This window comes from Aquila chrysaetos, chromosome 2 (assembly GCF_900496995.4).
Source record: "Aquila chrysaetos chrysaetos chromosome 2, bAquChr1.4, whole genome shotgun sequence".
Classification (NCBI taxonomy): Eukaryota; Metazoa; Chordata; class Aves; order Accipitriformes; family Accipitridae; genus Aquila; species Aquila chrysaetos.
Window position 1 is genome coordinate 16,354,269 of NC_044005.1, and position 12,319 is coordinate 16,366,587.

The following is a 12,319-nucleotide window of genomic DNA, read 5'->3' on the forward strand; positions in this document are numbered from 1 at the left end:
TGATAATCCTTTGTTTATTCCTTAGAGTAACATCTTGACAGGACAACCGTCCCCATATGGTAAAGCCAATCTACTCTGATGTTAAGTGTCGTGGTTTAACCCCAGCCAGCAGCTAAGCACCACGCAGCCGCTCACTCACTCCCCCCACCCAGTGGGATGGGGGAGAAAATCGGGAAAAAGAAGCAAAACCCACGGGTTGAGATAAGAACAGTTTAATAGAACAGAAAAGAAGAAATGAATAATGATAATGATGACACTAATAAAATGACAACAGCAATAATGAAAGGATTGGAATGTACAAACAATGCGCAGTGCAATTGCTCGCCACCCGCCGACCGGCACCCAGCTAGTCCCCGAGCGGCGAATTCCCCGCCCCCACTTCCCAGTTCCGATACTAGATGGGACGTCCCATGGTATGGAATACCCTGTTGGCCACTTTGGGTCAGCTGCCCTGGCTGTGTCCTGTGCCAACTTCTTGTGCCCCTCCAGCTTTCTCGCTGGCTGGGCATGAGAAGCTGAAAAATCCTTGACATTAGTCTAAACACTACTAGCAGCAACTGAAAACATCAGTGTTATCAACATTCTTCTCATACTGAACTCAAAACATAGCACCGTACCAGCTACTAGGAAGACAGTTAACTCTATCCTAGCTGAAACTAGGACATTAAGAAAACCTGTGGTTCAGTCATAGTGCTGTTCTCTATCTTTGATTTGAAAATGTCAAGGAGAGAAAATTGAATTGTTTGAGACGACTAGTCGTATCTGTGAAGTATTCCTCTCCATTTTATGTTTCTCATAGATGTATAACAGATACACTTTTAACAAAATATAAGCCCAAACCAAAATTCCTGAATTTTCAGAAATATTTGCAAATTGCTGGGTTTTGAGAAAGTTGAATACAATCCAAACTCTGTGGATCATTCTTGTCTTCACTGGTCTAAAGCAAAAGCCCAGATTCTCATGTTTTGGAAGACCTCCCATGAAGATTTAAATATGGCATAAATATATTTAAATATGCTCACAAACAAAGAACCTGGAAAAAGCTGCATCTTAATCTAGTCAGAAATTTAATCTAGTTTCATTATTGTACTGACTGTCTTATTTCAGTATCCTTATATATCATTATATTCTTGAGGGTGAATTTTCTCTCATCTTTTTAACCTGGTTAGTCTGCACAGCTGGAGATGAAACTGATCTAACATGTGAAACACTCGTGGCATCATCCCACAGGCAAACTGTCATGGACCTACTGCCAAAGTGAGCCAGAGATGCAGAATATTTCTTGTCCATAGGAGTGCTATTTTTTTTTCCTCTGTGTGTTTTTCTCAATTCTGTTTCATTAACCATCATACTGTTCTACTCTACCAGTCTACAGCTGTAATTTTTCTACACCTCATTTCTGTGTCACAAAGTTCACAACAGGCCAATCTTAATATTATTTCATATAGGATTACACATAGAACAGTTTCATGGTGTTCAAAAACTGAACATAGAGACCTTCACAACTGCTTCTTTTGAGATAGAAGTGAGGCAAAAGGTGGTGGAGCTTGTGAGATGGCTGAAGCCATATATCTGCTGTAGGCACTAAAAGCGTTATTTTGGTATGAGGAAAAAAACCACCACTTATTTACCAAAGGTAAACTCATTAGAAGAGTTACAGAAATACAGATATGTCTATCAGTATTATGGTAAGATTGTACCAAACATAATCAGGTATGTACTCAGACCATAGCGTTCAAGAATCAGTACAGAAGATAAATATAGTAAAAACAACATAAATGAGCAGTCATTGAAATATCCTCAAACAATGAAATATGTAGAAAAATTATGAAGAATATAGTGCCTCATATATCTGCATGTCAAAAAGAGTAGTAATGTTTCTTGCATTAGTAGAAAAATGAATAGTTTCTCCAAGTTTTTATCCTGATAAAGATTTTTTCTTATGGCTATAGAAATGTACTGAAGTATTTAAATCACCTGTCAAATGTAAACCTACTTGAGTACTGACACTTTAAAAATATAATGTGAAATCAGACATCATTTATACTTGCTAGGATTTCTCGTGTTGTCTTATAACATATAAATGGTGATGCTAGATGCAGAAACAGTAGATTTTCAATTTTAACCTTTTTTCTCACTAATTTCCAGAATGTAATTCTGCCCCCAGCTGGTTAAGACATAGCTGACATAGGAGACTGAAAGTGAGAGAATATTGAACCTATGAACTCTGCTTCTTCTCGGATGATGACTACAATTTGCATGCAAAGTATCAGCAGCTTTACTGTTCAGCACAGGTGCTAATAGATTCTAAGTTCTTTATGTAAGTATATACTGCGCCCTCTTCATTATAGCACTAATAGCGCAAAGGTGAAACTGTTTTCAGGAAACAGAGTTCATTGATTACTCCTACAGAACATTACAATTAATGACATCAGTCTGTGGTAATTGCTACACCTGTATCAGATCAACTGAAAAGCAGAAATTTAATACACAGTCTTGTCACCATTAGATTCCAGAAAGTTGCATACATCTACTGCCTGGGATGGATTTTTACATGCCTATTTGTCTTCCTATTGCTCTTTTTCATCAGATTCTAAGTGTCTTTTTGCAAACAGAACATATGTACAGAAGAATTTACATGACTTTCACTCCTTTTTCAGGTATAACTGCAGCCCATCCTTATCTCCCAGGGAGGCAGAAAAACAAAGGAAAAAGGAAAGTACGGCAATAGAAAAGCAGGGAGATAAGTTATTACTATTACCTTTTGAAACAAAAGCTTTCATTCACCCTTCAACCTCTCTTCACTATCTTCTATCATATTTCAGGACATCTCTTCTGATGCAGCTGAAGAATAGATTACAAATACCTTCAAATTCATCTAACTTACTTTCCATTCCATATATCACCTTTTCATATGCAGCTGTTTCTGTCACATCAGCAATCCACTCCCTCAGTAACAGCCCTGATGCATCCTTTCAGGTTCTCAGTATTAGTTTTCAATACCATGAAACTAAAGGGGGCAATGACAGGAAGCTTAGCCCCTGTATTTAGACTCCGTATATTCAAATAAATAAGACTGGCAAGAATATATGGTGTAAGTGGAAACATTCATTGGAAATAGCTTTCATAGAACAAGACAAAAAGAGAAAAAAAAAGAAAACATAGAAGAAAAAGAGTGATTCTGGGAAAAAAAAAAAAAAAATCAGTCCAGATTTTAGCATCTATGCAAATGTTAGCATTAGTACAAAGTATGAACAAAATGAAACAGTCCCACTAGTAGGGCCCGACTGGACAGTACAGAGTCTGGTAACTCCTGCTTTCCAGAGTTCCCTGCTGCATCCATATCCTGGTGTCCCACGTGGGCTCAGAGGAGAGGGCAGCTACAAGGACCCATGGTCCATCTGAGCCCTGCAGACACTGAGGAAATGGAACTGGACATGATGAAATTTTGCAGAGCACTACAGGAGTATGAACACTAAGTGAACTTAGTGAGTTTACACAGCAGAGAAGTGGAATTACAAGATGGAACAGAGCTGCTGAGGAACCACACGATTGAAGCAATGGGATGTGAATACTCAATCCATTAGCCTTGACAGAAAATCTCTAGTGTAGGTTTGGGAAGAAGCAAAAGGAGGAGGAGCGCTGTTGGGAGGTGAGCAAGGGACAGATCTGCTAGACACAAATAGTTGTTAATGAAGAATGCTGCAAGCTCACCAGATTACTCCTTGACCGAGCACTGACTACACGCTGAGGATGCCAGAAGAGAAAAGGGAACATATGCCTGAAGTAGGAAGCAGCAGACCCAGTCAGCCACATCATGAAATGACTTGGTATCACAAATTTATCAGAACAAAGAAATATGTCTCTAAAGATGTAATGAGTGAGACAGGGCTGACACTGCTTGGTAGGAAGCGGGTAGGTATCATGCTTGCTGGATGAGAAAGGTGGACTCCTGGTCAATATTTCCTAACTCTGAGGATACAACTATCCCATACCCAGCATATGGAACTTTTGAAAACCTCCTATAGTCGATTTTAAAGGTTTAATTTCTCTTTACCATTTACCTAACAGCTCTGGTACTGATTTTCAGTTTTCTCCAGATAAACCCTGTTGCAGGTGAGTTTTTCCCTTACATTCCATAGCAGCTGGAGTTTCTTTGTTTTCCTCCACCTTTTGCTTGTCACATAGCAGCTGTTATGAAAAGTGTCCAATCAAATGAGCACTGGAAAAACTATCTATCTTCTCTCCATTGTCCTTTTTAAAAGGTCTCTTCATTGTGCCTTTCATTAGAGATGATCAGGAGATGAAGCTAGGGGAGGGGCTGAGCACACACTGAAGACATTCAGAACAAAACTCTTTTGACAAATAGCCAGGCTGTGAACTACTGTGTCTGCATAGGAAAACAAAACAAAACAAACAAACAAACAAAAACAAACAAACAAACAAAACAACAAAAAAAAAACTGTGAAAGCAGATAACTTCCAGTCTGACAGCAAGAATCCAATTTAAAAAAAAAAGAAAAAAGTGTTCTCCATTACATGTTAGCTCTTACGTCACGATTATTTTCCACAGGGCCAAATTCTCTACTGATTCATCTGAATACAACTGCCCTGATATACACTAATACAAAATTTGGGCCATAGTGTGACCTTAAGTTATAGTCCTAAATACTTGCAAAGTACACAAACTGTACAGGCCACTAAAAGGAGTGAGACTAGCCTGGGTAATCTGTCACATTTCCAGTCTGATGATTTTTAAATTTTTTTTGCCTTTTAACCTTTTATTTTAAAGACTACCTCCATATTATAATCCTGGCAGTTCTGGTTCCACAGCTCTCTTTTTCAAGGTTTCCTTGACACACCACCCCCACCCCCGAATTCTTTTAAAATCCTGGCATAATTTGTGGTCAAAACTAAATCTAAATTAAGTCCATCTGGGGAAAGTGGAAAAACCTGAACTCCATCTTGTTGTCTTGAACATCCTATGCTTGCATAATAACAAAATGCCTTTGTTCTCACAACTAAAGTATGCATCAAGAATCAAAGAAGCAAGAAAAAAAGGGAATGTTCCAAGCTATTACTGTAACAATCCAATTACAATGCCTATCAAACTTAACTTCACAGGTTATAGCTCCTAATTGCCTGACAAAAATTGACACTTCAGTCGCAACAGCATAATATAATCAGAGTCCAAATTAAATTTGATCGTGGGCAGAAAACGATGCTATCATTCGGCGGCATGGAAACAGGAGATCAACTAGCATGATATCAAGGATCAGAAATGAAAATTATTCATTAATGGCAATGGTTTTCTGATAATGGAAATGACACAGTTCAGACGGCTTCGTAAAAACACTATTAATTAAAAAGATGATAGACCTAACAAGGCATAGAAACCAGTGGAACCTTTCTCTGTGCTTGTTAAGGTGAAGGATGACAATGTTTAAGAACAGAAGTTTATGCACTTTTGTGAAAAGTATTCCGCTGATTCTGTAGCAAGTTTACTGGTTCTTGCTTAGTGAAGCATCTTTCTCTAGGGTGCTATGTTATAGGGACATAAAAAGTGTCTAAGGCCATAATATGGCATTGTAATAAGCATGAATACTACCAGCTATAAAACAGAAGGGCCCAATTCATAAAAAAATGCACATGGGATTTTTGCATACTCCCAAGAAAAAAGTGCAGAGAAAACTATTTTATTTCCCTGTGCAAGCAGCTCTGTCCCCATTTTACTTTGGAGAAACACAGAGGTGCTTTATGCTGAAGAGAGCACAAGCCAGAAATCCACCCTCAAAAGTTTCCCTGATCAAGAAAAGGAAAGGCCAGTGTCTCAGACTGCTGAAGTTCAGACAATGCCTCTGTTTTCCTTACACAGAGCTCCAGATATTACCACAATAAAAAACTCCAATACTAATACAATGCCACAAGCGTTGTGTTTGAAATAACCATCTCAAAGGGTTGATTGCTATGCCATTGAAACCACTGGGTGCTTTTGCCACAGCTGGAACAAATCAAACTGCTGTTGCCCAGTTTGAGGAAGAAAAGGTCTATTGGCTGGCTAGCAATCTCCATGATCTCCTCCCACGCGTTATGTTTGGGATCTACACCCTGCAGGATGGGTCACTGCCCAACACATGAAACTAAAACTACTCTTGAGGACCCTCACCTCTTTCTTCTTCAGTAGCTGAGAGAAGCAAAGAGGCATCCCCTGCTGCAGTTCCTTGCTCGACAGGCATCTGCTTTGGAAATGCACCAGCATAGGCCTCTGAGACTTCTTGCTGTGGGAAACCAAAAATTCAAAAGTCTGAAAAATAAAGGACTTTCAGAAAGAACAGAAGGGATGAACGGGCAAAGATAGATGCTTCCTTGGAAAAGGATGACTCAAAGCAGATCCTCCTGACCCTAGACCGCAACTACAGTAGGTTTTAGAAAATCAGAGACCCAGGAACAAATCTTATGTTCCTTAGATTGTCTAACTGAGCCTCACTCAAATCCAAAATGCATCATCCCAAGCTGCCTCTAAACTTGCTTCACCTGATAAGTAACACCCTTGAAGATCACCTTACTTACAAAAATAAAAAATAAGTAAAATAAAATACTTCATAGTAGTCTGCTTGGAGCAGCTCTAAAAACTGGAAAACATGCAAATAATGGATATATTTTTAACTTCCCTTGACTATTTAATAGTCTTTCTACAGAGTGCACAAAGCTTGCCTGAATTGTCAACTTTGTTTAAAAAAATAAAACCTCAGAAGGGCAATGATACTACCTAAACTGTATATCAGCATTGCACTGTACCTGTAAGAGCTCAAGGGCAGGTCCTCCAGTTTCAGTGCATTTTATTGAAATACTCTTTAGCTCTTTAAACATGATCATTTAAGACAGATGCAACGAGTGTTGGAATTCAACATGCAGACAGCTTAGGAGGAGACAGTAAGATATTAATGGAGAAAACAACTACCCTATAACATCAGCTAGCATGTCATTAAACAATATTGCAGCTACCACATGATTATCTCTTGGGTTTTGATAACTTGACCTCATGAAAGGGTGTTTATAGATACATCCAGAAATTTAAAAACACAGTGTATTGACAATATTTTCATGATTTTTTTCATTGTATAACAAAGTTCAGACCGAGGAAGAATGAAAAACAAGGAAAGAAAATAGAGACCAGAGTTTGTGTTGTTTTGGTTGGGTTTTTTTAAAATAAATAATTGAATTATACTGCTTATGATGTATTCTGGGCAATGAGGTAAACCCCTTTCTGATAAGAGTGGCACTGTTCAGCAGTGAAAGTGGGCATACGTATCCCTGCAGCAGGGAATTTAACACAGAGGCAGCCAAAAAACAAATCCATTTTGACCATTAATCCTGCAGGCTAAGGTTATAGATTGAGTCATCTAATGGATAAATTCCCTCTCTCAATTCCAGCAAATAAAATCCCAGATACGTTCTTTAAGGAAGCCAGGGTCAGATTCACACCCACTGACTCTCAGGCTTGGCGGGAATTTTCTGATTAAAAGTTTTGGTTGCAAGAAATGTAAGTTCATCAACTTTGACATGTTTTGTGGGCATGCTCTGTTCAAGGGTGGTATTCCAGGTATAAAAGAGAGCCAGAACATCTAGACTAACAAACAGGTCAGCAGTCAGGATGCTTTGCAAATTAATAAAAGAGATCCATGTCCTTGTCTCTGCAAGGCCTCATCCAGGGCACATTGGTGATTCCAGATTACTGCGTCACCTCTTACTCCACCACCTGTCTGTTCATCACATCCCCCTTTCCTGTGAAAATTTCAAGTGGTCTTGAGTTCGTGCTGACAGCTCAACGTATCACATGAAGCAAAAGCCATCTCCACCTTATCTCTGCTAATAGTGTAAAATCACAATTACCATTCTTTAGTTCAATCCTGGCAGCAGGAGAATCACTGTAAAAAGAGATTCACTCCCCTGCATCGCCCAGCCATTGACCTCTGAGGAGTTAACAGGAGGAAAACACCTTGCTCAGGTAGGCCCACTGTGGCTAGCAGCCCTCCCACAGTCTCACTGCAGATTGTAACTTGTGATGGGTACAACCTGGAATTCTTCAGTTTTCCAGCAGCACTCACTGAACCAGGAAATACACAGCATTAAGAAGAAAATAAATAATGAAATTAAGCTTAACAGGGTTGCTGGCCCATTTTCAGATCCCCCATTCTAAAACTTGCAAGTATAACCATTAGGCACATTGCCAAGTCTATTTCCCTGGTGAATTCAGGCTTATGCACCACTCAAGAGGAGTCTGTTAATGACTACAAAGATCCACAGCTGTTTACAGTTTAGACTCAGTGGTGGACCAGGCAATAAGCTTGATCCAACAATGAAGTTGTTGGACTCTCACAGCAAGAGGAGACATTGTGTCAACTATTTGCTTGCTCATAGTGTGAGTGACTACCAGGACAGCTTAGTGGGGCTGTAAGAAACACGGAAAGGAGTAGGTATGGATTGGAGAGAAGCTGTGCAGGGCCCTGAAAATGAAAGAAGAAATGTATAAAGAAACCAGGCTTAAATAGCTTGCAGAAGCATAAATGAAGTAACAAAATAAATAGGCCAGGGAAGTTCTTTACTATGCATCCAAAAAGAGATAAAATCTATTCAGAAAAGTATTTCAAAATCAGAGCTATATTCATTTGTAGAAATCTGCTGTGACATTATCTACTGCAAACTTTTTTTTCTTTTCATTGGTTGCTCGCTGTGGGGTTTTTCTTGTGGTAAGTTAGGGGTTTTTCATGAATGAATAAATAAGAGCAACAGCTTTTCACAGTAGGGTCTGGTCTTCAGGATAATGATAGAGAAGGACAGACAGATTACCAAAAACCTGCAAAAGACTAGTGGAAAGCATAAGAGAAGCTTATATTAAGCTTGTCATTTTTAGACATGGAAGGGAACATAATATTAAAAAAAGATATGTAAGAAGGTATTTGATGTAAAAAATAAGGGAAGCAGATAGAAAAAGCAAAAATGATCCTGTCAGGGGACACAATCTTTCAACAACATATCAAAGTAATATAGATTGAGAACATCTCTTCTAGCCATGCTCTGGCTACAAGTCCAAACTGTCTGCTGACTAGGAACAGATGTAATAATCTACTTTAAAAACAAAAAAAGTACTCTTCAAAGAAGGATTCCTAGATACCAAGACCAGGAGCTCTGAAAAGAAGCTTCAAATATTAACAATTGATGAAATGAGAAAATTTGCCAAAGAGGCATCTTTATCGATGCTAGATTTTAAAGCACGACCTGACAATATGCATTGGTCCAAGTTCGTTTCACTTAGAAGCAGTGCATTTATCATTAAGGCAGCGTTTTGAGTCCTTTCAGTTAAGATGGTTCCCAGAACTTCTACGTCTGGTGCCAAGGGGCTGTTACAAACTTATAGAAAGCTTTAAAGACATATCTGTGTGGGTGGGCAGCTGCTCAAGTAATTTATTGATTAGCCATATAGTATTAAGTACAAAAATTCAAAAGGAAAGGATGAAACTATTTCTGGTAAGGTGAAACCCTCCATATTTACCGAATAGATTATCCACAACAGGAAATGCTTACTTGATTGCTTGATTGCAAAGTCAGGCAGGTCCTCAGCCCCACTGACTTCACTGGAGCTATGACAATTTACCAACGGAAGATCTGTGCCCCAAGATAATTTCTTAATGCAATGGCAAGCTCTTAAATTTATAAAAAGCAGGACATAGGAAATGCAAACATGAAAAATCTTTTATTCAGCCACTTTTCTCACACACAGGATTTTCTAATATACACAGCTCCAAAAGGCAGGAAAAGAAAATAGTAGAAATGTGTAAACTCATGAAATTCTGTTTCAGACTGAACTCTCATTTCTGACTCATATGAGAAGTGCACCTATAGTATAAAAAGAGGAGCAGAATAGCTACAAAAACCCAACCTCATTCAAGGGCGCAGCTGTGCTGAAGCTTTCCTTGACTTGCTGCCTGCCTGAGCTCTTGAGCACTCAAGACTTGCAGCACAATTTTAGAGTCAGAGCCCTGCCCACCTTCAGCTTTGAAAATTCCCTTTTCGTGTATGGAGGCTAAAAATGGATGCCCAAACTCCAGCGTGTGCTTGTGAACTGCCCACTGAAAATGTACCACCCTACCGTATGCCAGTGATGCTAAAAAGAACCATCAACAGAGAAGATAAAGGGATTTCTGTGATCATCCAGCTTTTCCTAATTCAAGCTCATGTCAGAGAGTGAAGGAATGCCTTTGTGTGGCACCTGCTTACATATTTTCTGGAGTGACTACAATCTAAATATTGGCAGCCAATAAGAATGAGAATACTATACTGTGCCATAAAACACTGTTTGCCATGACTGTCCAAGGCAATTATTATTAAGCAGTTGGAGGTCAAAACACAAAAGACAAAAATCTGTACCATAAATGTATCATATTGGAGAGCCCAGGCCTCATGGACCAAAGTATTGCATGGCTACACAGTTTCTCTCTGTTCCTCCACCCTCATTTTACATTCAATTCTTCAAGGGTTCAGAAAACTCTTTCAGTATCAAGTAAGTCAGATCAAAGCAAACACATAATATGCATGAACAGGTCCACTTTGTATAATATTAACAACACAATTTCTGTCAGAAAAATGAAATTAAGAATGTAAAAAAAAAAATTAAAATGTGATTAAAAGCAACAATACAGAAAGCAAAGCAAAAGATGTCTGTACTTTGGGAGCAGGTTGCTGTAACAGACAAGGTTTTTTGTCATCCGACTCAGCCCTCTCTATAGCCCCTTGCTACAATAGCATCTCAGATTGTAGATACTATTCTGTATTGATACCTAAGGGACGAAACCTGCAAATGGTCCCCATTTCAAAAAGTTTTCTTTTCTGTATCCATTTAAGATGTCAATTTATACTCCCCGACAATAATGGAAACTACTTTTTTCGTAGACTTCTTCTTATCTCAGACTTGGTTAAAGTAAAGCGCAAGTCACAACACTCACGCCCTTTCCTCCTACTCATTTTTACCTGTACATAGTATAGTAGAAGCAGCTATTGCAGTGAGCGCATGCCACTGTGTCAGGTTGTGGGATATCATATGATCTAACAAAACCTGCTAACAAAGTAAATGTGCCATGATTCATCAATTAGGTGGAGAAATACTGTTTTTATTTTTTTATTTTATTAAAAAATAAATAGGTACTTCCCCATGGCTAAGATCTCATTCTGCAATGCATAGGAGTTTGCTGCTATCTGCAGGTAAAATACTCTATTACTGAGGAAAAATCTGAAAAGGAAGCCAAGCATTTAGCTTCTGTTTTTAATTGCAGCTTCATACAATTCCATGTAAAAACCCCAGGTCTAGGCAAGATGAATGAAAATACAGATGCCTCACATGGGGCTGAGAGGAATGTTTTCTCTCTAGTATGACAAGCTGTAGGCACACCAATCTTAGGATGTTTTGCTACCAAGATCTGTTGGTAACCATGGGCAGGGTCAAGCTTTCACACAGCCATCCAGGGCAACTCTGACACCCTCTAGCTATTGCAGAAGCAAAGAACTCCTGGGACAGAAGAGTGTCCTTCTGATGCTCAGTAGCCTTCAGATGTCCTCTGAGCTGTGACAGGCTGCCAAGTGGATGGGACAGAGAGCTGGTTCCACAAATGCCAAAGCTTTCAGGGAGACTGTAGGCTATATCAGGAAAGGCAGTTCAAAAGGGTTACAGACAAACTGTGATTTACCCCCCTGTTCACACAGCAGGCCTAGAAAGCCTGCTGTCATACAGACCATCCCTCATAATCCTCCACTCCACTCATTCCAGTACACGGCATGGTAGTGTTTTCTTCTTTTTCTTTTCTTTTTATTTTTAATCCTCACTTTGTCCTACAAGCATGGAATGAACTGAAATACATTCAACACTCTGAAGGAGAATTGTTACTGAATTTTCCTCGCTTTAAAAGTCAGAAGCAGACAAAAGATTCTGCATGTGCTTTACAGAGCTCACTATGTGAGAATACTACTCCTGAAGAGTAAAATATGTTGCAAATAATTTCTAGTTTTCTAGTTATACTGCTACAGCTCTTTAGTTGTTACAAAAAGTGTCCTAGGGATATTAGCTTAATTCCTTGGGAATACTGTGGATGACATACTTTGTCCTTGTCTTAGGCATGAAATGGATTGTTTAAGATTTGTCCCAAATGCAGCAAGACAGTTTTGACTTGTCTGTGGATAGAAAGATGGACATGATAGAAGTCATTAAACAACACTTAATCAAGCCAGATCGTATTGGAGGAGTCATTACAGGAAATATTGACTACAGG